The 24,143-nt window shown below is 42.5% G+C and overlaps 2 long non-coding RNA genes across 2 annotated transcripts; both read left to right on the forward strand.

Moving 5' to 3' along the window:
• Nucleotides 1-986: 986 nt before the first annotated feature.
• LOC121841320 lies at nucleotides 987-8,681 on the forward strand. The gene is made up of 3 exons (XR_006080288.1): nucleotides 987-1,207; nucleotides 8,255-8,365; nucleotides 8,516-8,681. It is a non-coding gene; the product is annotated as an uncharacterized LOC121841320 (long non-coding RNA).
• An 8,517-nt stretch (nucleotides 8,682-17,198) lies between these two features.
• LOC121841304 lies at nucleotides 17,199-19,962 on the forward strand. Its single transcript, XR_006080268.1, has 3 exons — nucleotides 17,199-17,385; nucleotides 18,510-19,572; nucleotides 19,783-19,962. It is a non-coding gene; the product is annotated as an uncharacterized LOC121841304 (long non-coding RNA).
• Nucleotides 19,963-24,143: the final 4,181 nt, after the last annotated feature.

Below are 24,143 nucleotides of genomic sequence, written 5' to 3' on the forward strand. Positions count from 1 at the left end.
ATGTTTGACCCAAGTTAAACAATTTAAAGGGAATGCTACCAAATACTAATTGAGTGTATGTAAACTTCTGACCCACTGGGAATGTGATGGAAGAAATAGAAGCTGAAATAATTCTCTCATCTATTATTTCACATTCTTAAAATAAAGTGGTGATCCTAACTGACCTAAGACAGGGATTTTTACTAGGATTAAATGTCAGGAATTGTGAAAAACTGTGTTTATATGTATTTGGCTAAGGTGTATGTAAACTTCATACCTCAACTGTATGTACATACCATAACCTACAAATTGCCCTGAGAACAGGTTGTGAAGGCACACCATGTCTCTTGTGAGATTCCCCACACACAGACACTGTTTGGATCGCGAGCGAGAGAAAGAGCAATGACAGCTCATATACCTGCTGCTGTTGACAGTAGTAGATAAGCATGGAATTATCATGCCCACCAGTTACATCAACCGCATCTATTCCCAGCTCGATCGCTCAAGATTTTACCATCAAGTAGGCATTGTGGACGAGAGTGGCAGATGGGCGTAATCACGACTCCGGTTTCAACTGCATGTTCAATCCCAGCGTTAGACACTTGTTTGGGATTTAACCCTATCCCAAATTGTAACCCTTAAAAGGGAGTGTAGCACTTATTTCTCAATGCCAAAAATGCATATAATAGTAACTTAGAAAGAAAGAAAACCCAAGAAAACATTCCCAAATTACTAAATCTTAAATCAATTCTTATGATATGTTGTTCTAAAAGTTGGGTTTGAGGTTCTCAAAATCAGCTCTAGCTAAATCCTACAACACCCCGCAGTCAGCATCAAAGAGTGAAGGAACAAAACTTAGTAAAAAGTTAAATAAATGTGAGAATGAGGCGGAATTGGTCCCTTGACCACACTTCTAACCTTATGCCTAACACCAAAAAGCTAATTTTAGTTATGAATGTATGCAATTATAGACCATTGACTTTGTGGCTGTGGTAACTAGTGGACACCAGGCGATTTGGGCGTCTACTCGTCATCCTGAGGGACACATTTCATCCCTGAGAACTCCCATGGCTATCAACAATGGAAGGAGTGGTTCAGCAAGAAGTTGCTTCTCAAAGTGGATGCTGTCCCTACCAACAATGTGGCTGCTAAAGCATATGAAACAGCCAGCAGCACCAGCAGAGACCAAGCATTATCATGGGCTTCAGTGAACATGGAGGTCATCCGGGTAAGTGAAAGAGCTAGCATGCTACCTCTATGCTAACATTAGCTAGCTATTGCACATTTAGCTCACGTCTTCCATAAAATAACAATGATTTAACAAACCAAATGTAAACATGTCTGCCAGCTGTTGGTAGCTAGCATATGGGAAAGAGTAGTTTTGGCCGCGACGGATGTCACTGTATAGAGCACAGTGGAACCTCCCCAGGGAGGAAGGGAGGACCATCTTCAGTGAAATTTCATGAAAATAAAAATTGTGAAACATTAAAATAAGTTATCCTTTTAAAATTAAACTATAGTGAATGTATTCATAAGTGAATGTATTCATATGTCATCAAATAATTGATTAAAACACACTGTTTTGCAATGAAGGTCTATAGTAAATTCAAGAGCACTCTCTGGGCTAGCACCATGGTGTAGCTGGAGAATAGCTAGCTTCCGTTTTCCTCTGGCTACATTGCCTTTACATTGAGGAGGCTCATGTTTGAATGTTAAATGACGAGCTCATAGGCCTAACCCCCTTCCATAGACCTACTGTACATGGTAATCATGACCACTTCTTGAGGGCGACCTCCAACTAATCAAAGCTTTTGTAGTGTGAACTGACATGTCTATCCAATCATAGGATTAGGATCAGATAATTAACCTAGTGTTTTGTATTGGGGTTGTGCTGCAGAGCATTATGGGATGTGGGTGCTTGGTGAGTTGGTGACATTATTGGATAGAGATTGAGAGTGGAAAGTGATAGTAGAGCATTTTTAGGATATTATTCAATTCAAATTAGTCTTTTCAAATGACAGGAGACGGAGGTAGATTATAAATGGATTTTTGTTTCCAGACAGTGCAATTTATTTAAATTTGTCAAATCAAAAATGTATTTGTCACATGCGCCGAATACAACATGTGTAGACCTTACAGTGAAATGTTTACTTACAAGCCCTTAACCAGCTTTAAGAAAATAGCAACAAAAAAAGTTTTTAAAAAGTAGGAGATGAGGAAAAAAAACAAATAAGCAGCTGTAGATAACAATAACTGGGCTATATAGAGGAGGTACCAGTACAGTCAATGTGCGGGGGCACCGGTGTCGAGGAAATTGAGATGATTATGTACATGCAGGTAGGGTTGTTAAAGCATAGATAATAACAGAGAGCAGTAGCAGCGTGGGGGTGGTGCAAATAGTCTGGGTAGCCATTTGATTACCTGTTCAGGAGTCTTATGGCTTAGGGGTAAAAGCTGTTTAGAAGCCTCTTGGAACTAGACTTGGCGCTCCAGTACCAAGAGAACAGTCTACGGCAAGGGTGGCTGGAGTCTTTGATGATTTTTAGGGCCTTCCTCTGACACTGCCTGTTATAGAGGTCCTGGGTGGCAAGGAAGCTTGGTCCCGGTGATGTACTGGGCCGTACGCACTACCCTCTGTAGCGCTTTGCGGTCAGAGGCCGAGCAGTTGCCATACCAGGAAGTGATGCAACCTGTCAGGATGCTCTTGATTGTGCAGCTGTAAAATCTTTTGAGGATCTTAGGACCCATGCCAAATCTTTTCAGTCTCCCGATGCGGAAAAGGTTTTGTCGTGCCCTCTTCACAACTGTCTTGGTGTGCTTGGACCATGTTAGTTTGTTGATGTGGACACCATGGAATTTGAAGCTCTCAACCTGCTCCACTAAAACCCGGTCGATGAGAATGGGGGCATGCTCGGTCCTCTTTTTCCTGTAGTCCACAATCAACTCCTTTGTCTTGATCATATTGAGGGAGAGGTTGTTGTCCTTGCACCACACGGCCAGGTCACTGACCTCCTCCCAATAGGCTGTCTCATCGTTGTCGGTGATCAGGCATACCACTGTTGTATCATCAGCAAATTTAATGATGGTGTTGGACTTGTGCCTGGCTGTGCAGTCATGAGTGAAAAGGGAGTACAGAAGGGGACCCCCCTGAGGGGCCCCCGTGTTGAGGATCACTATGGCGGATGTGTTGTTACATACCCTTACCACCTGGTGTTGGCCCGTCAGGAAGTCTAGGAACCAGTTGCATAGGAAGCTGTTTAGTCCCAAGGTCTTTAGCTTAGTGATGAGTTTTGAGGGCACTATGGTGTTGAACGCTGAGCTGTAGTCAATGAATAGCATTCTCTAAGGTGTTCCTTTTGTCCAGGTAGGAAAGGGCAGTGTGGAGTGCAATAGAGATTGCATCATCTGTGGATCTGCTGGTGCGGTATGCAAATTGGAGTGGGTCTAGTGTTTCTGGGATAATGGTGTTGATGTTGACCAGCATTTCAAAGAATTTCATGGCTACAGACGAGTGCTACGGGTCAGTAGTCATTAGGCAGGTTACCTTAGTGTTCTTGGGCATAGGGACAATGGTGGTCTGCTTGAAACATGTTGGTATTACAGACTCAGACAGGGAGAGGTTTAAAATGTCAGTGAAGACACTTGCCAGTTGGTCAGCGCATGCTTGGAGTACACATCATGGTAATCCATCTGGCCCAGTGGCCTTGTGAATGTTGGCCTGTTTGAAAGGTCTTACTCACATCGGCTGCGGAGAGCGTGATCATACAGTCATCCGGAACAGTTGATACTCTCATGCGTGTTTCAGTGTTACTTGCCTCGAAGCGAGCATATTATTTAGCTTGTCTGGTAGGCTCATGCCTCTGGGCAGCTCTTGGCTGTGCTTCCCTTTGTAGTCTATAATAGTTTGCAAGCCCTGCCACATCCGACGAGCATCGGAGCTGGTGTAGTACGATTCGATCTTTGTCCTGTATTGATGCTTTGCTTTTTTGATGGTTTGTCGGAGGGCGTAGCAGGATTTCTTATAAGCGTCCGGGTTAGAGTCCCGCTCCTTGAAAGCGGCAGCTCTACCCTTTAGCTTAGTGTGAATGTTGCCTGTAATCCATGGCTTCTGGTTGGGGTATGTACATACAGTCACTGTGGGGATGACGTCCTTGATGCACTTATTGATAAAGCCAGTGACTGTGGTGTACTCCTCAATGCCATCAGAAGAATCCCGGAACATATTCCAGTCTGCGCTGGCAAAACAGTCCTGTAGTTTAGCATTTGCTTCATCTGACCACTGTTTTATAGACCGAGTCACTGGTGCTTCCTGCTTGAATTGTTGCTTGTATGCAGGAATCAGGAGGCTAGAGTTATAGTCAGATATGCCAAATGGAGGGCGAGGGAGAGCTTAGTACGTGTCTCCTTGTGTGGAGTAGAGATGGTCTAGAATTTTTCCTCTGGTTGCACATTTAACATGTTGATAGAAATTCGGTAAAACTGATTTAAGTTTCTAAGTATTAATGTCACCGGCCACTAGGAACGCCGCCTTTGGATGAACGTTTTCCTGTTTGATTATGGCGGAATAAAGCTAATTTAGTGCAGTTTTAGTTCCAACCTCGCTCTGTGGTGGTATATAGACAGCTACGGAAAAAAATTACCTCTCTGGGTAAATAGTCAGGTCTGCAGCTTATTATGATAAGATACTCTACCTCAGGCGAGCAAAACTTTGAGACTTCCTTAGATATCATGCACCAACTGTTGTTTACATAAATGCATAGGCCCGCCCCGTGTCTTATCAGAGGCTGCTGTTCTGTCTTGCCGATGGTGTATAAGCCACCAGCTCTATGTTCTTAATGTCGTCATTGATCCACGACTCGGTATAGCATAAAATATTACAGTTTTTAATGTCCCATTGGTAGGACATACGTGCTTTCAGTTTATCCATTTTATTTTCTAGCGATTGTACGTTCACTTGCAGAACAGAGGGCAAGGGCAGATTAGCCACTCGTCGCCTTGTCCTCACAAGGCACCCTGATCTTTTGCCTCGAAATCTACGTTTCCTCCTCCAGCGAATCACAGGGGGTCAGGGCCTGTTTGGGTGTCAACAGTATTTCCCTTGCGTCCGACTCATTGAAGAAAAACTATTCGTCCAGTTTGAGGTGAGCAATCCCAGTTCTGATGTTTAGAAGCTCTTTTCGGTCATAGGAGACAGTAGCAGCAACGTTATGTACAAAACAAGTTACGAACAAGGCGAAAAAACAAACAAAATAGCATGATTGGCTGAGGGCCGATAAGACGGTAGCCCTACCCACCAGTGCGAACATGCAGTTTTGCCATCCGAATGGCAGAATGGACAACGCTACCAATAATGTTGTGGACTTTGTTGAATAACCCCTTTCATTCTCTGGTGTACATGGAAAAGGTGTGAATTAATACAGAGGGTCGGCCTCTGCCTGAGATTAGTTTCATGAAGAAGGATGAAAAGGTGATTGTGTTCAATATCAATTGGTATCAAATGTATAGCTGGTTAACAGGGATTCTTTCATCAACCCATCTGATTTGCTGTCTATGCCTGCTTTTTGTAAAGTCTGAATCTTGGGTAACCTGAAGAACATCGATTGTTCAGCTAAACTATCAGACTTCAGGATAAAACCCAGATGCAGACAGTTCAAGATACACAAGTTTTACAAAAACAAAGGGCAGGCAAACGACACGTCAAGGGCAGGCAGAGGTAAGTAATCCAGGGCAGTGTCACAAGGTACAGAATGGCAGGCAGGCTCAGGGGCAGGGCAGGCAGAATGGCCAAAGGCGGGAAAACTGGATAACAGGGACGAGAGAGAAAAATCAGGAGTACCGGAAAACGCTGGTAGGCTTGATGAGACAAGAGAACCAGGAACCGAAAACACAGGTATAAATGCACAGGGGATGGGGAAAATGGTCAACACCTGAAGGGGGTGGAGACCAGCACTAGACAGGTGAAACAGATCAGGGTGTGACAGTACCCCCTCTAGGGACACCACCTGGCGTACTACCCGGGCACATATCTGGTTGACCGGGTTGCCTGGAAAGAGGAGACAGAGGGCTGTGAGACAAACTGGCTCTGCCGAGTTACATCGGCTCCGAAAAAGGCGAGTTGGCAGACCTCGGAGACTCATGGGGGAACTCAGGTAAGCTCGGATCCTCTCAGGGATGTAGACGCCGGGGACTTCCGGAGTTCCTCCCGGGCGAGAGCCTGGACATTAGCATCATGAGATACGCTATCGTCGAGCGGTCCGGGGGGGAAGGATGACAGCTGTAGCTCGAAGTTGAGGGAAACTGGTTCCTGAACCTCCAGCGACGCGTGCCAAGGTGGTAAGCAGGGTTCTCAGGAAGCCGGGGTAGCCTGGAGAGACACACAGCTGACAGTGGTGTTACTGGGGGGCTGGGAGGCTACTGTTGTGACCGGTCACCTCACAAATAATCCACAGAATTTCTCCAGCAATGTATTCAAGGTACAGTCATAGCATTCTGCCAAGGTCTGGAATCCATCCATAAGACCTCGGAGTAACCCCTCGTGTCTTCTAATGGTGGCTCCTTGGGAGGAGATGGCGTTGCGGAGCTGGTCCGAGTCTGCTGGGTCAGTCATGGCCAGTTCGTACTATCAGACCCTCAGGATAAGACCCAGATGCAGACAGTTCAAAGTAACAAAAATGTATTGCAAATACAAGGGACAGGCAAACGACAGGTCAAGGGCAGGCAGAGGTCAGTAATCCAGAGCAGAGTCCGAAAGGTACAGAATGGCAGGCAAGCTCAAGGTCAGGGCAGGCAGAGGTCAGTAACCCAGGATAGTGTCACAAGGTACAGAATGGCAGGCAGGCTCAGAGCAGGCAGAATGATCAAAACTGGGAAAACTAGAAAACAGGGACTCGAGCGGAAAACAGGAGCATGGTAATACCGCTGGTAGGCCTGACAAGACAAACTGGCAACAGACAAACAGAAAACACAAGTATAAATGCACAGGGGACAATGGGGAAAATGGGCGACATCTGGAGGGGGGTGAAGACAAGCACAAGACAGGTGAAACAGATCAGGTTGTGACATAAACGGCATAACAAAAGCAGGGAGCATATAAATGCTCACATAAGATTCAAGCTTCTGGGAAAAAGCCATTTTGATCATGTAATGGACGAAGGTCTGCGTATTTAACTGCGAAGCACAATGAGAAAGTAAGAAGAAACAGGGATGTTCTGAAGCTGTTTATTGACACCACTGCATGCAAGAATTGGCTTTTAAAGGACACGACGATGAGAGGGGAAGTTCTTCACATAAGGGCAGCTGCAAGGAGCTTGCAGAGGTAATTGCATATTATGATGCTTTACTTGCTGAACATATGGAACTTTTCTGGTCTGTCAGTCAGTTCCGAATTATTTAATAGCTTCCATCCTATCATCCTGATGCAGCAAAGGTGACAACACATAATAAGTCTGGACAGACAAGTAAAAACTACATTAATGTTGCAGCAGCCTAGGCTACACCTAAACACTAGACATCGGACATGATGAAAACTAGACAATTTTTCTGATCAACTGTGAATGAGATCAAATTTGGTTTATATTCAAACTTGGGCTGGCTAGGCTGCCTATTCGTTTTCAATCAAAAATTATTAACTGGAATTAATTAATCAGCATAACAGTGATCAGACATGTGAGTTAATGTTTTTAGTCCTACAGTTGCATAGGCCTGCATGGTGCAAACATGCATAAAGCAAGCTCAGCCCTGTGAGTTCTATTGTCTATCAGTTGTTGTGTCTGCGTAGAGGAAGTACTGCAGTTTGACAGGGTTTTCACCCCCCCCCCCAGGTCCAGGAGTTTTTTTAAGAGTTTTTTAAAACCGTGTGACCTGATTAGGAAAAACTCCTCCCATAGCCGTATAAAACCTTTTTACTACTAATCACTGTCATACCTTAAAGGGTCCAGAGTTTTAACCAAACCAGGTTAACAGATAAGGAAACAGTCTGGGCCCTAGGGGGGAAAAATTGCCACACCGCTCTGGGACATATGGTGCCACCAGTCTGCTTGCAATTGTTATCATCAGGTATGTGGATGATCAGGGCTTTATTCAGTAACGTTTCTTGGGCTACTTTGATGTGTCAAGTGGGTGAAATGTACAGTGTGTGTTTGACTTTGTGAATTCTGAGATCTTTGAGTTTAACTTCATGGAGAAACGACTTGCCCAAACCTACAATGATGCAGCTGTACTGGAATGTAACTGCTATTTGTATTTACATCTATGTCCGCCCTGTTCTTTGATTAAGAGGTGATGACCCCTCCACTCCACCATTGTCAACTCTCTCCTGACATGAACTGAAGCCACGTCTCGTACTCGCTCGTCCACTGGCACATTGAATGTTTTCTCTCCAAGCACTGTGAGTCCCCGTATACATTTTCTCTCATTACTGTATGTAGAGTCATTCACACACACAATCACATATTACACATCAATCATCCTTGCTTGGACTAACTCATTCTTAGCTCTATTGTCTAACTGTGTAGTGTATTGTGTTTTGTCTTCCCAGTCAAATCCTGTCCTGCCCCCAGTGAAAGAGTTATGCTCTTCTCTAACACCATCCATCCATCCATGATGAGCCTGGCCTGCATGTTCGATTCCAGACTGAATCACAACCGGCAGTGATTGGAGTACCATAGGGTGGCGCACATTTGGCCCAGCGTCATCCGGGTTTGGCCGGTGTAAATAAGAATTTGTTCAAAATTGACTTGCCTAGTCAAACAAAATAAATGTTAAATTCCCATTCCCATTCCCCACTGTAAATGTCTTTTATTAAATGCTTTAGGTTAAAATAATTAGTTTTTTATGATCCTCCTCAGTTTTTTACGTCACCAGCATCCACTGACAGAATACGTTTTTAAGGTGTTGGTGGGGGCTGCGCGTTCTTTTAATTCGGACATTCTGTTGCTCCTTGGGGGAGTTTTCTATACTGCCTGCCGAGTGCGCGCTAACCTGAAATGTGACGCTTCGGCATGGATCCGATCGCCGATCTAGATGCATTTTGTTTCAAATATTTTTTATTAAACACACACAAGAATGGTGTATAGGTATACAAGACAGGTATACAATTCTTATCTAAACATAAAAGAGCATTCAGGAACAAGACCCAGAGCCCTGGGTGCAAAACAAATAATACAAAACACGACATACAAAAAAAGGACACGTAGAAAGAAAGAGGGAAGATGTCCCCCCTATCCCCCTCCCCCACTTATTCCCCCACTTATTCCCCCAACTGCTCGGGTGGCAGGGCCAGCACATGCTGCCCAAAGGTAGATTAAAATATTACAATTGAGAGTGCGTTAATAAGTACAAATTCACAGCGCCGACTCGTCCAAGTAGGAGAGGAAAGGCTGCCAGATTTGATCAAATGTTGATAATTTATTGTTCAGAATATATCTAATTCTTTCTAAGTGTACAGTGTTTGCCAATTCACTGAGCCATAATTTGGTAGAGGGCGCTTCCCTCCTTTTCCAAAACAACAAGATTCGTTTTTTTGCCGAAATGAGACCGTACGAGATTAGTTGTTTTTGGGGCTTGGTTAATCCGTTTAGGGACTCAGATACTCCCAGGATTATCAGAAGCGGGTCTGGATCTATTGAAGTCTCCAAAACTTCAGAGAGGATCCCAAAAATTCCACACCAATAACCATGCAAGCTAGAGCATAGGGCAAAGCAGTGGAGTAGTGTACCCTGCGCAGCCTGACATTTATCACATGTAGGGGATGTATCAGGAAATATCCTATGCAGTTTAGTTTTGGAATAGTGTAATCTGTGTAATACCTTGAATTGTATGAGACGATGTCTGGAATTAATGGAGCATGTGTGGATATACTCCAAGCTCTCTCCCCAGTCTGCCACAGAAATGTCAGTCCCTAGTTCTTCCTCCCATTTTGCCTTGATGGCATCTGTAGAAGGTGTGCTAACAGATTGAAAAGCATCATATAGACGCGATATCAGTTTATCTGAGGTGGGGCATATTTTTATGCATCCGTCAAACATGGAAGGTTTAGCATTCCCAAATGTTGGGAGGTGTTCTCTAACGTAGTCTCTAATTTGTAGGTATCTGAAAAAATTACTTCTGGGAAGATTATAAATTTCCCTCAGCAACTCAAAGGAAGCAAAGGTCCCTTCTATGTATAAATCCCCTATGGTACTTATCCCCAGCTCTCCCCATCGCTCAAAGGTGTTATCAAGGTTAGAAGGGGCAAAGGAGGGATTCCTGGCGACAGGGAGCATGAATGACATTGTTCTAAGCTCAAAGTGGACTTTAATTTGCTTCCAGATTCGGACTGTGCTATCTATCTATCTCCAGATTGACAGGCGACAAAATCACAGCGCCAATAGAGAAGGGGTGACACTCCTCACGCTCCATACAAACCAGCTGGATGCCGGAAGTGCGTCATCCAGCAGAAACGTAACAACGCGGAGGTTAGCGGCCCAGTAATAAAATATAACATTTGGGAGAGACAATCCTCCTTCCATCTTGGATTTACAGAGGTGTTTTTTACCTATCCTGTGTGTTTTATAATCCCAGATGAAAGGATTGATAATTGAGTCCAGTTGTTTATGAAAGGATTTAGGTATGAATGCTGGGATGTTCTGATATAGGTAGAGCAGTTGTGGGAGGAAGACCATGTTAATGGCATTAATTCTTCCCAGCAGAGAAATTGGGAGAGTTCTAAAAAATAGTATGTTTGCTTTGAGTTTTTGTATCAGAGAGGGGAAATTCTCTTTAAATAGTAAGGAGTATTGTTTGGTAACTACAATTCCTAGGTAGGTAAAGTTTTCTGAAGATAACTTAAATGAGAGATGTTCTAGCCAGGAGGTGTTTTGCGACCGTGTGGGCATTAATTCACTCTTGTTCCAATTGATTCTATATCCCGAGAAGGTACCAAACAAATTGATCACATCAAGAATCGCTGGGATACTAGCCTGGGGTTCTGTTACATAGAGTAGGATGTCATCTGCGTATAGGGAAATCTTATTTAGTGTATCTTTAGTATTATAGCCGTGTATTGCTGCATGAGATCTAATCGTCTGAGCGAGGGGTTCGATAATTAGGGCGAAGAGCATAGGCGACAGCGCACAACCCTGCCTTGTCCCCCTGTTAAGGTTAAATCGGGGCGACAATGATTGGTTAGTGAGTATTCTGGCACAGGGGTTCCGATATAAAAGCTGGATACAATTTATGAACTCATCTCCAATATTACATTTCTGTAGGACCTTGAATAGATAGGGCCACTCAACTTGGTCAAAGGCCTTTTCGGTATCAAGAGATATGACGGCAAGGTCCACGTTGGGTAACCTCTGAGAATACATAATATTGAAGAGGCGCCTGAGATTGAAGAATGAGTTTCTGTTAGGGATAAAGCCGGTCTGATCCGAATGGACCAATTTGCTAATTAAAGTGCTAAGCCTGTTGCCAGAGTTTTTGCTAAAATCTTTTGGTCTGTATTGAGGAGAGATATTGGTCTGTATGACCCTACCTCTTCTGGATCTTTACCCTTCTTATGTATAACTGTAATGAACGCTTCGTCCAAAGTAGAAGGGAGAGCTCCATCCTCATTGGCCTGAACCAACATTTTGTGCAGGTAGGGAGAGAGCATGTTGCTGAATGTTTTATAGAATTCACCTGGGTATCCATCTGGGCCCGGAGTCTTGCCACTCTTTAGAGATTTAATTGTTTCTCGAATTTCATCAAGAGATATTTCCTTATTCAGGAAGTTAGAATCTTCCTGGTTCAGGGCAGGAATATTACAGTCCTCCAAAAATGTTTGCATAATTAAGGGGTTAGGATCCGCTTTAGATGTATATAGAGTCTCATAAAACTGCCGGAATCTGTCATTGATGTCTTTGGGGGAAGAGAGTAATTCCCCAGATGCAGATTTAACTTTGTGAATCATTCGGTCACTCACATTTTTTCGAAGTTGTCTGGCGAGTAATTTGTGTGGTTTGTCACCAAACTCAAAATATTTTTGCTTTGCATAGAGAAAAGATTTAGCAATTTTAGCTGAGAGAATCTGATTATATTCAAATTTTAAAGAGGTAATTTTTTTAATGTTTCTCCATAGATGGGTGGGTAGCATTCTCCCTATCCAGTAAGTGAATTTGTCCCTCCAGTTTTTCCAGTTTTCCTCTGATTCGCCTACTCCTGGCAGCCTGAAAGGAGACGATACAGCCTCTCAGATAAGCCTTCAGTGTTTCCCACAATAATGCTGGGGAGGTCTCTGTGTTGTCGTTGGTATCAAAGAAAATGTAATTTGGTCTTTAAGATATTCACAGAATGTTAGTTCTGTGAGGAGCTGAGGATTCAACCTCCAGACCCTCTCGTTTGGTACAATGTCACCCAATCTCAGGGAGAAGGTGAGTGGACTGTGGTCCAAGATTATAATATCATGATACCTCACATTACAGGTATAGAGGAGTAGTCTAGCATCCAACAAAAAGTAGTCAATTCGAGTGTAAACATTGTGAACATGAGAGTAAAGGGAGTATTCCCTACCCGTAGGGTTAGCGATCCTCCATATATCAAATAAGTTCGAATTTTTTACGTAGGTATTCAAGAATTCGCTTGAATAGGAGGTAGGGGTTCGCCGGGTAGAGGATCTATCCAAATACTGGTCTAGTACACAATTAAGGTCCCCTCCAATGACCAGGTTAGTATGGGAGATTTCTGGAATCAGGGCAAGGACTCTTTTGAAAAAAGAGGGGTTATCAATGTTTGGCCCATAGATATTTAGTAGAGTTACTGAGGTAGAGTGGATTTCTCCTATTACGATCACATACCGACCCTCTTTATCCGCAAGGGTTGTTTTATGTAGAAAGGGAATTCCTTTCCGTACCAGAATCGCTGTGCCTCTCGTTTTGGCAGAGAAGTTAGAGTGATACACTTGCCCCACCCACCTACACTTAAGTCTGCTATGAGAGTTATTCTTCAGATGGGTTTCTTGCAAAAATATAATATCAGATGAGAGTGCTTTCAGGTGGGCTAGGACCTTGCCCCTCTTAATTGGTTTGTTTAAACCCTTGACATTCCAGGAGGTGAATGTAAGCCCCACCCTCCTCTCGTTTGTAGTTCCTATGGTGGCCTGCATACCATGTAACTTGATAAAAGTTAAGAAAGCGCACCAAACCCTCACGATCAGCATATGTAGCACCTACACCCGAGCAGTATCCAACCCACTCCTCCCACCCTGCAAGCACCTTTACTTCCCACCCTGTTCCCCTAATTTCCCCAACCCTTACCCCCCCCCCCATCAACCCATATTTAACAGGCATGCACAAACAGGAGAAGAAAAAAAAGGAAAAATAAAAATAATAAACACATTGTCTGGCGGATGCCAAAAAAGCACGGCGCGACCTCGAACAAGAGGTAAAACAAAAATAAAATCCCAACTATACGTTCACCTCTCACTATCCTAGAACTTCTACTAACATATGAACTGAGGAGGCTCCCACGAATAAAGTGTTCAGTTGGCATCTAATAAACCTAAACAGAATAAGTTGCAACTTAAACATATTGCGCATTTAAGCGTCATCCTGGGTCAATCCCAGAGATAAGCAAGATATAGCCTCAAGATTATATTGCTAAGCACTGCCGGTCAAAAAATAAACCATCCGCAACCGACATAGTCAACTGTACCTTTACATACTGTGGGTCAGGAGATCGGAACAAGGATTTGCTAAATTAAACGTTTTTAATAAAAAAATATATATATATATTATTATTTTTTTTATATATATATATATATATATATATATATATATATATATATATATATATACATATATATACATACACATACATACATACATACATACATACATACATACATACATACATACATACATACATACATACCCACACAAAAAAATCGTATATATATTTAAAGAACATGTATATACATCCATATGCACATATACACATACAAACATTCATACCCCAGTATAACAATCTACACTGATTTAAAATATACACATACATAATACTAAAATGCTAAGAGAAAATAGTAATAAAGTACAAATAGTAATTATATGTACGTACACCTACACAGACATATAAGCACTAAAGAGGGCTGGTGGGACTCTAGTCGGGAGAGCGACCCACGGCTAGCCAAAGGAGGAACGGCACAAAACATCAACTTGCTAACCAGGTGTCTGCGTCTGCCCCCTCCCAACCATCACCCCCAGTCCCCTGCAAGCAATAAATAAATGGTATGGTAGTAAGAATAATGTAAGGATTGTAAAATAAATAACGAAACAAAACAAAAGTGGGGGAATATAAGTATATCCATCCGAAGGTGTCAGTGATCAAACCTGGAAGTAAAAATATGCATCGCTCTGAGCACAGCCGGGATGAAAGTGAATTTAACGTTAAATGAGAGCTCTGACCGCCATCCATTGGTCGGCTCAGCGTCTTACATGTTCGGTAGCCCTTGTTGAGCCCGTTTAATACGGTTTCACCCAATATGGTATAGTATGGACTCGAGTCCATGAGCAGGCCCTAACATGCAATGACAAGGCACTCTAACCTGTACGGGGGATTGGTGTATATCCCCGGATAAACTTCTCTGCGTCCAAAACCGAGGAGAGCCAAATCTTATCACCGGAAGGCGGGGTAATTCTTAGTCTTGCAGGGAAGAGTAAGGCTGGGCGAAGATGGAGTTTGTAGAGTTTGGTCATGACATCTCTGTAGTCGGCGCGATGCTTTGCCACATCGGGCGCATAATCCTCATGTACACGGAATGGATGCCCTTTATGTGACAGGTTGCCCCTCATTCGAGCTTCACGCAGGATAAGATCCTTGGTCTTGCAACTGTGACAACAGATGATTACTGGGCGAGGACGTTGGCCCGGTCCAGGCACTGGGACAAGGGAGCGATGTGCACGGTCCAGCTGGGGATCCGAATCCAAAACATCCGATCCCATTGCATCCTTCAATAGCTTGGCGAAGAAGTCGGTGGGGCGAGAGCCCGCCTCTAGCTCCACCCTTCTAGCTAGCTGACCATTCATTTTCATTACAATTTATGTAAGTTAGGTTATTTATACACATTTTCTGGGACACTCTGTTTATTGTTCAATCCGACAGCACGACAGACCACACCATTTAATATCCAGCTTTTAACCTCTGAAATATAGTGGATTTGCTAATGTTGCTAGCTTCATTCCTAAATGTTCGTAGAACTGCTTAAAACCTCTTGATGCTACCCATCCCGGATCCGGGATCGTGACTACAGCTCAAGCTCATTAGCATAACGCAAAATGCGAAAAAATATTCTTAGAAATATTTAACCTCCACACCTACACAAGTCCAATAGCTCAAATGAAAGATAAACACCTTGTTCATCTACCCAGCAAGTCAGATTTCTAAAATGTTTTACGGCGAAAACATAGCACACATTTATATTAGACCACCACCGAAACAAAAGGCAAGCGGCGGCCATTTTGTCCCAGAAAATATAAAATTTAAAAGTAGGATTAAAAAATAAATAATTCACTAACCTTTTGAAAATCTTCATCAGATGACAGTAATATTACATGTTACACAGTACATTTTTTTTTTAAATAATATGCCATTAATATCCATAAATCTCTGTTTACAATGACGACATTTCAAAAAATGCTACTCAAAATGTCCGGAGAAATTATGATAGCTCCGACAGATAACATCAGATAACAAGCAATAAACATGACTAAATATACATGTTCTACATATAGTTACAAAGATACACTTCTTCTTAATACAACCGCTGTGTTACATTTATTTTTAACGTTACAGAATTCGTTCACTAGTCTATGCTATGAGTCGGCGCTCAGATATTAGCAGTGTCTCCTCTACGTTTGGAGTCCACAGAAACCCAAAATAACCACATAAATATTCCCTTACCTTTGATGTTCTTCGATCAGAAGACGTAGAAGGAGTCATACTTACCCAATACATCGTTTGGTTTCAAGTTGTGCGTCTTTGTATTAGCATATGCTAACAGCTTCAGCTGAAATGCACCCAAAATAACTTCTGCTCCTTCTGGTCCCGCACTCTTGCGCATCAAATCTTCAAAATTACATATTATATGTTGACTAAACTGGTCAAACTAAGTGCAGAATCGAGCAAAATGATGTTTTTATCATGTAAAACAATGATCATCGCGAACAAACGAACCGGCTTCAACTGGTGTCTATTGGAAAAGAACGTTCCCCAAATCGGCCGCGTGCAATAGAGTGCATGTATGTGAGAGTGAACCGGGCATTTTCGCCCGCCAAAGGATGAGGGAGCGCGAAATTCAAACAATGAACGTGCCAATTGAAAGCAGACATCGCGCTGAACAAATACATACTGTTCCCAGATCGGTAGCTGCCTGGGAAGGGTGGGGGCGATGACGTCAAAGTTGACCCAACTTTTCTCTTGACAAGAGAGAGTTTGGGAGAAAGGCTGCCCTGAGAGTTCTGCTTTACATACAGACATAATTTAAACGGTTTTAGAAACTTTAGAGTGTTTTCTATTCAATAATTATTATTATATGCATATATTAGCAATTTTGGAAAAAAATATTTTCAGTTTACTATGGGCACGCACTTCCTCCAACGGGGGCAGTATTGAGCCATAAGCTCAAGAGGTTAATAACCAAAAGGAAAATAAATTGTAAGTGTTAGAGAATAGACACCACGAAAACAGCTGAATGTTTTAAAACTTTTAACGTATCAAATTTGGAGTCGTCTGACAGGGGTGTTTTGCCCAATCTGATACAACAGCTACATAGAGGCAGTATTTAGTCAAATGTTACTATGTACGCAACAATATTAAACTAATTGGGACACAAATTTTCATTACAGGTAACAAACAAAAAATGTGGGTACACTGTCAATTTATGAAGCCTTTCAGTATCACCTTTCAATGCCTTAGCTTTGACTTGTAAATGTTTATACATATTCAGATGGAGTTATCGTTCTAAAATGTGTATAGTATGCCAAGTTATTTAGCTACATATACTGTATTTCCCTCCACTGCATAGATAAAGTCAAAAGGAAGCAATGGAGTGAGGTGGACATCTTCCATGCCGTGAAGGACTTTGGGGATGGGATGACTATCCACCAGGCTGCCAAGGTTTGTCAACTTTTGTTTTTAGAAGATTACCACATGTAAGTGAATCTCATCTGCTAATAACAGTTTTCTTTTCTTATCTACCAAGGTGTATAGTGTACCTCAGAAAACCCTGACGGACACTCTGAGCAGCCAGATAACCCATGGTTGTCGCAGCGGACCACCCACATTGCCTGCACCAGAGGATGAAAATTCTCTGGTGCAGTACTATATCTACTGCGCTAGGCATGGGGTTTCCTTTCACCAGACAACAGCTAATGACACATCCAACAAAATAAGCAGGTACTGTAACTGCTGTTCTATGTGTTTATGTACAGTTGAAGTTGGAGGTTTACGTACACCTTTGGTCAGTTAGGATCACCACTTTATTTTAAGAACGTGAAATGTCAGAATAATAGTAGAGAGAATGATTTATTTCAGCTTTTATTTCATCATATTCCCAGTGGGTGAGAAGTTTACATTTGGTAGCATTACCTTTAAAATGTTTAACTTGGGTCAAACGTTTCAGGTAGCCTTCCACAAGCTTCCCACAATAAGTTGGGTGAATTTTGGCCCATTCCTCCTGACAGAGCTTGTGTAACTGAGTCAGGTTTGAAGGCCTCCTTGCTCGCAAACGCTTTTTCAGTTCTGCCCACAAATGTTCTATGGGATTGAGGTCGGGGCTTTGTGATGGCCACACCAATACCTTGACTTTGTTGTCCTTAAGCCATTTTTCCACAACTTTGGAAGTATGCTTGCGGTCATTGTCCATTTGGAAGACCCTTTTGCGACCAAGCTTTAACGTCCTGACTGATGTCTTGAGCTGTTGCTTCAATATATCCACAGAATATTCCTCATGATGCCATCTATTTTGTGAAGTGCCTCCTGCAGCAAAGCACCCCCACAACATGATGCTGCCACCCCAGCGCTTCACGGTTGGGATGGTGTTCTTTGGCTTGCAAGCCTCCCCCTTTTTCCTCCAAACTTATCAATGGTCATTATGGCCAAACAGTTACATCCACAGGTACACCTCCAACTGACTCAAATTATGTTAATTAGCCTATGACACAATTTTCAGGATTTGTCCAACCTTTTTAAAGGCACAGTCAACTTGGTGTATGTAAACTTCTGACCCACTGGAATTGTGATACAGTGAATTAATCTGTCTGTAAACAATAGTTGCAAAAATTACTTGTGTCATGCACAAAGTAGATATCCCAACCGACTTGCCAAAACTATAGTTTGTTAATAAGAAATATATGGAGTGGTTGAAAAACGAGATTTAATGACTCCAACTTAAGTGTATGTAAACTTCTGACTTCAACTGTATGTAGAATGCTGGACTGACTGTTCTCAATGTGTGATGTGTATGGTGATGCCAAAACAAACATTTTCATCCTGGATGGACAATTTATTTTCCATTCTAGGTTTTGGCACCGAGGAGAAACAATCCCACCACTGGGGAAGAGGTGGTAGGAAATGTTCAGAAGGAAGCACAAGAAACTGAGCATGAGGAGGCCAGACACCCTGGACAGCGGGAGAGCTGAGTGTGCCACCCGTCCGATGATGGACACCTTCTTCTTGGAGGAGAGTGGGTTGAAGGAGAAACCCAGACAAATCTTTAACTGCGATGAGTCTTGAGTTTTATAGCGACCAGAGCAGGCAATGTCCTGGCTCTCTGGGGTGCAAAACACGTGTACCAGCAGGCTCCGGGAACCAAGGAGCACATTAGTGCTGGCCTGCATCCACGCAGCTGAGGAGGATGTCCCCCTGTCTCCTTCTCCCCATCGATGAGCACAAGAGCCGCATGGACCCTGAGGTGCTCGCTGCGGCTCAAAGGGAAGGGGTTATACTACGTTGTCTTCCACCACACTGCACCCATGTCCAGCAGCCGCTGGATGTGGCATATTGTGGCGCTGTAAGGCTGAGTTCTCCAAGGTAGTTGAAGACCTCAGCCATTTTGACCACTCCTATATGGTAAACAAATCAGAATTTGCTAGAGTATTCTTCTACCTGTACCAGCGCTACTAAGACATGCTGTATGTGGTGGAAGGGTCCTTACCTTGCTGAAGTGTCAGCCAGACTGATACAGAAGACTCCCTGTGGTCGCCACATACCCCACCAGGGAGGAATACATGCCCCAGTGGCAGGAGAGGGGTGAGAGGGCCCCCCCACTGGAACCATACCTGACAGCTGCATCACCACCGCCCATGCCTCCCAGTGTGCAACACCTGTAGGAGCAGGCCATGTGTATGCTCTCTCCCAGCCACACGATTGTCGGTTGCTTAATCCCACCAACACCAGCTTTTCCAAGCCATCGGCGTCGGGTTTTGTCCACCACCACAATGCAAACCAGCCCCCCCCTGTCTGTCAACCCCGAAACGGCCTCCTCTGGACCAACTGCCTCCTCCATCTCTCCTGGTCACTGAACCACAGCAGCCTCATCTGGTATTCCTGACCACGGCCATTTGAATACAGACACCTCTACAGGTAAATACATGTTAAATTATTTTAAAAATACATACTGTTTGTTACGTGTTGTTTAAAAAAAAAATCTCTCTTTACATATCTACAGTCCAAGACACCAGCCCACAAGGCATGTCTGTCCACCTCCTTAAAACTACTGCAGCTTCCTCCAGAGGTATTGATGTAAAAAAAGTTGAAAACATGCCCTAACACTACCTTTTCTCTCAACTGCAGCACAGAAAAGGAAGAGAAAAGCTCTACCGGCCACCTGTCACGCCACCCATTGCACCACCCTCAGGTACTTCACAATCTGTTTGTTTCTCTCTCTCTGTTGTATAAATGACTATTGTTGCTGTATTGCAAACCATGTTAATCAATGGAGCTTGATTTTTTATTGTGATTTCTGTGATAATATAGAGGTTGAAATCTAATTGTTTATTTTCTTTTTCATATGCAATTATTTGTAAAAAAAATGTCTAAATTATAATAAACATATTGATTCAACCCTTCTTGTGTGTTTCTTCCTTTACTTTCTAATTGCAACTCTGTAACACAAACTCCAAACACTTCATTGTTTCTGTCAAAGCACATCACTGAAATTAAAATGTTATTTGATGTAAATTATTCATACTCATTTATATTTTAGTATTAATATAAACTTATCTGCTTTCTCAAAACATAAGATTAATCTGTAAAACAAATGATGAGACATTATTTGGTTACAACATTGAAAAACATGTCAGTGAAGATCAATTTTCAAGAGTCCACAGAAGAGCGCACTAGGCTATGAAAATTTGACTGGCAAGTCAATTTTTTTCAACTGGAAGGCTAGTCAACTATCTAGTAAACACTTCGGAGACAAGGTTTGTGTCTCTTTTTTTAACAAATGAAATGGATATATCTTGTGGCGCTACAAAGTATTAACTTAAGGGGGCTGAATAATTTTGCATGCCCAATTTTTCAGTTTTTGATTTGTTAAAAAAGTTTGAAATATCCAATAAATGTCATTCCACTTCATGATTGTGTCCCACTTGTTGTTGATTCTTCACCAAAAAATACAGTTTTATATATTTATGTTTGAAGCCTGAAATGTGGCAAAAGGTCGCAAAGTTCAAGGGGGCCGAATACTTTCGCAAGGCACTGTACAGTGGCAAGAAAAAGTATCTGGATTTCTGCATAAATGTGTCATCAAATTTGATCTGATCTTCATGTAAGTCACAACAATAGACATAGTGTGCTTAAACTAACACACAAATTATTAGATTTTTTTGTCTATAATGAAAACTTAATTTAAACATTCACAGTGTAGGTTGGAAAAAGGATCTGAACCCCTAGGCTAATGACTTCTCCAAAAACTAATTGGAGTCAGGAGTCAGCTAACCTGGAGTCCAATCAATGAGATGACATTGGAGATGTTGGTTTGAGCTGCTTTGCCCAATAAAAAACACTCACAAAATTTGAGTTTGTTATTCACAAGAGCCATTGCCTGATGCGAACCGTGCCTCGAACAAAAGCGACCTAAGATTAAGAATTGTTGCCTTGCATAAAGCTGGAATAGGTTCCAATAGTATCTCTAGAAGCCTTGGTGTTCATCAGTCAAAGGTAAGACAAATTGTCTATCAATGGAAAACTCTCCCTAGGAGTGGCTGTCCTGCAAAGATGACTGCAAGAGCACAACACAGAATGCTCAATGAGGTTTAGAAGAATCCTAGTGTGTCAGCTAAAGATATAAAGATATCTCTGGTACATGTTAACAGAGATGTTAGCGAGTCTACAAACACTAAACAAGAATGGTGTTCATGGGAGGACACCATGGAAGAAGCCATTGCTGACCCCCCCCAAAAAAATACACGTCTGAAATTTGAAAAAGTGCACCTGGATGTTCCACAGCGCTACTGGCAAAATATTCTGTGGACAGATTGTGAGAGCAAAATTGCAAGACTTATAATACTTTTATTGCATCAAATGGTTGTTTTATGCAACAGAATAGACTATTCTTAATTAACTATTGTGTGTGTGTGTTCTACTGAGGATGGGCCTCTGGGAGATAGCACTGACAGAGGAGATTTACGATGTCTTTTGGGTGACAAAACCTAAAGAGCATTCCAGAGCATGAGTTCATGTTTCTGTTCTATACCAGGGAGAGATGGTTCCAGTTTGTAGTCGGAGGGCCAGACACTGTTCTCTATACAATGAAAACTGTTGACACAGCAGATACTGCCTGCGATGTATTATAGGTATCTTTCATACCAATCTTAACCGTGTGACCCATTCTATATATCTGTTGTTTGTCATGTAGGTTGAAAGGGGTGAATCTTGGCTATAAAAGACCTTGGTACTTTTGTCTCTGGGCTCTCAACGAATCATTTGACCGTGACTCGTCGACCAGCCATGACCAGCCATCATTATCGTAGAGCACTCAATCGATTCACTTTATATGTGTGCGTTGTATTGACCTGCTCCATTATTAATAAGTGATTAAAGATTTGGTTTAAGTATAACTCTGACTTGTGTGATAAGTTTGTCTCTCCTCATTTGATAGTAAAGAAATTAACCACCACAAGATGAAACTACAGTTGAGTTGTTTGGATGGCACACACAACACTATATGTGGAGGGAAAAAAAGGCACAGCACACCAACATCAAAACCTCACCCCAGCTGTAAAGTATGGTGGAGGGAGCATAATGGTTTGGGGCAGCTCAGCTGCCTCAGGGCCTGCACAGCTTGCTATCATCGACGGAAAAATGAATTCCCAAGTTCATCAAGACATTTTGCAGGAGAATGTTAGGCTCTCTGTCCGCCAATTGAAGCTCAACAGAAGTTGGGTGATGCAACAGGACAACGACCCAAAACACAGAAGTAAATCAACAACAGAATGGCTTCAACAGAAGAAAATATGCCTTCTGGAGTGGCCCAGTCAGATTCCTGACTTCAACCCAATTGAGATGCTGTGGCATGACCTCAAGATATGCCAAAAATACAGGCCAGATAGGTGGCAAGCTAAAACCGGGAGAAAACAATTACTTTCTGTTGCATCTGCTGCTGGCTTGCTAATGTTCACTCAATATTATTTCCACATGTAATTGATCAAATGTGTTTTATTCTACACTGAACAAAATATAAGTGCAACATGTAACAATTTCAAAGATTTTACTGAGTTAAAGTTCATATAAGGAAATCTGTCAATTGAAATGAGTTCATTAGGCCCTAATATATGGATTTCACATGACTGGGAATACAGATATGCATCAGATGGTCACTGATACCTTACAAAACGTGTGGAGGCCTTCTGCCTCTTGGTATGCCGTTAAGAACAAATTCTTATTTACAATAACTAACTTGCCCAGATAAATAAATGTTAAATACAAAAATAAAAAACCTGTATATTAGTTTATATACAGCACCAACTACATAAATATCTGTTAATATCCATTATCTGCTACCTGGACTTTAACTCAACTATTCATAATAAATTAGTAAAATCCTATCACTCAATTTTGTGTATACAATTTTTTTAGCCCTTTCCCAAAACTTAACGCTTAAATAGATACTTTGGGATTTTGGCAATAAAGCCATTTCTTTATCTAAACTGAACTCGTGAACTCGTGGATACCATTTTCATGTCTCTGCAAGCAGTTTGAAGGAAGTTGCTAATTAGCGTTAATTGAAATGAGTTCATTAGGCCCTAATATATGGATTTCACATGACTGGGAATACAGATATGCATCAGATGGTCACTGATACCTTATAAAACGTGTGGATCAGAAAACCAGTCAGCATCTAGTCTGACCACCATTTTCCTTGTGCAGCATGAAACATCTCCTTCACATATAGTTGATCAGGCTGTTGATTGTGGCCTGTGGAATGTTGTCCCACTCCTCTTCAATGGCTGTGCGAAGTTGATGGATAATGTCGGGAACTGGAACCTGCTGTCGTACACATTTATCAAGAGTATCCCAAACATGCTCAATGGGTGTCTGAGTATGCAAGCCATGGAAGAGCTGGGATATTTTCAGCTTCCAGGAATTGTGTATAGATCCTTGTGACATGGGGCTGTGCATTATCATGCTGAAATAAGAGGTGATGGCGGAGGATGAATGGAACGACAATGGGCCTCAGGATCTTGTCATGGTATGTGCATTCAAATTGCCATCGATAAAATGCAATTGTGTTTGTTGTCCGTAGCTTGTGCCTGCCCATACCATAACCCCACCCCACCATGGGGCCACTCTGTTCACAACACTGACATCAGCAAACCGCTCACCCACACGACGCTACACGCTGTCTGCCTTCTGCCTGAAACAGTTGAAACAAGGGATTCATCCATGAAGAGCACACTTCTCCAGCGTGCCAGGGGCCATCGAACGTGAGCATTTGCCCACTTAAGTCAGTTACAACACCAAACTGCACTCAGGTCAATACACTGGTGAGGATGACGAGAATGCAGACGAGCTTACCTGAGACGTTTTCAGAAAGTTTGTGCAGAAGTCCTTTGGTTGTGCAAACCCACACTTTCATCAGCTGTTCATGTGGCTGGTCTCAGACAATCCTGCAGGTGAAGAAGCCGGATGTGGAGATCCGGGTCTGGCGTGGT

Source organism: Oncorhynchus tshawytscha, linkage group LG29, assembly GCF_018296145.1.
Source record: "Oncorhynchus tshawytscha isolate Ot180627B linkage group LG29, Otsh_v2.0, whole genome shotgun sequence".
NCBI classification, from domain to species: Eukaryota; Metazoa; Chordata; class Actinopteri; order Salmoniformes; family Salmonidae; genus Oncorhynchus; species Oncorhynchus tshawytscha.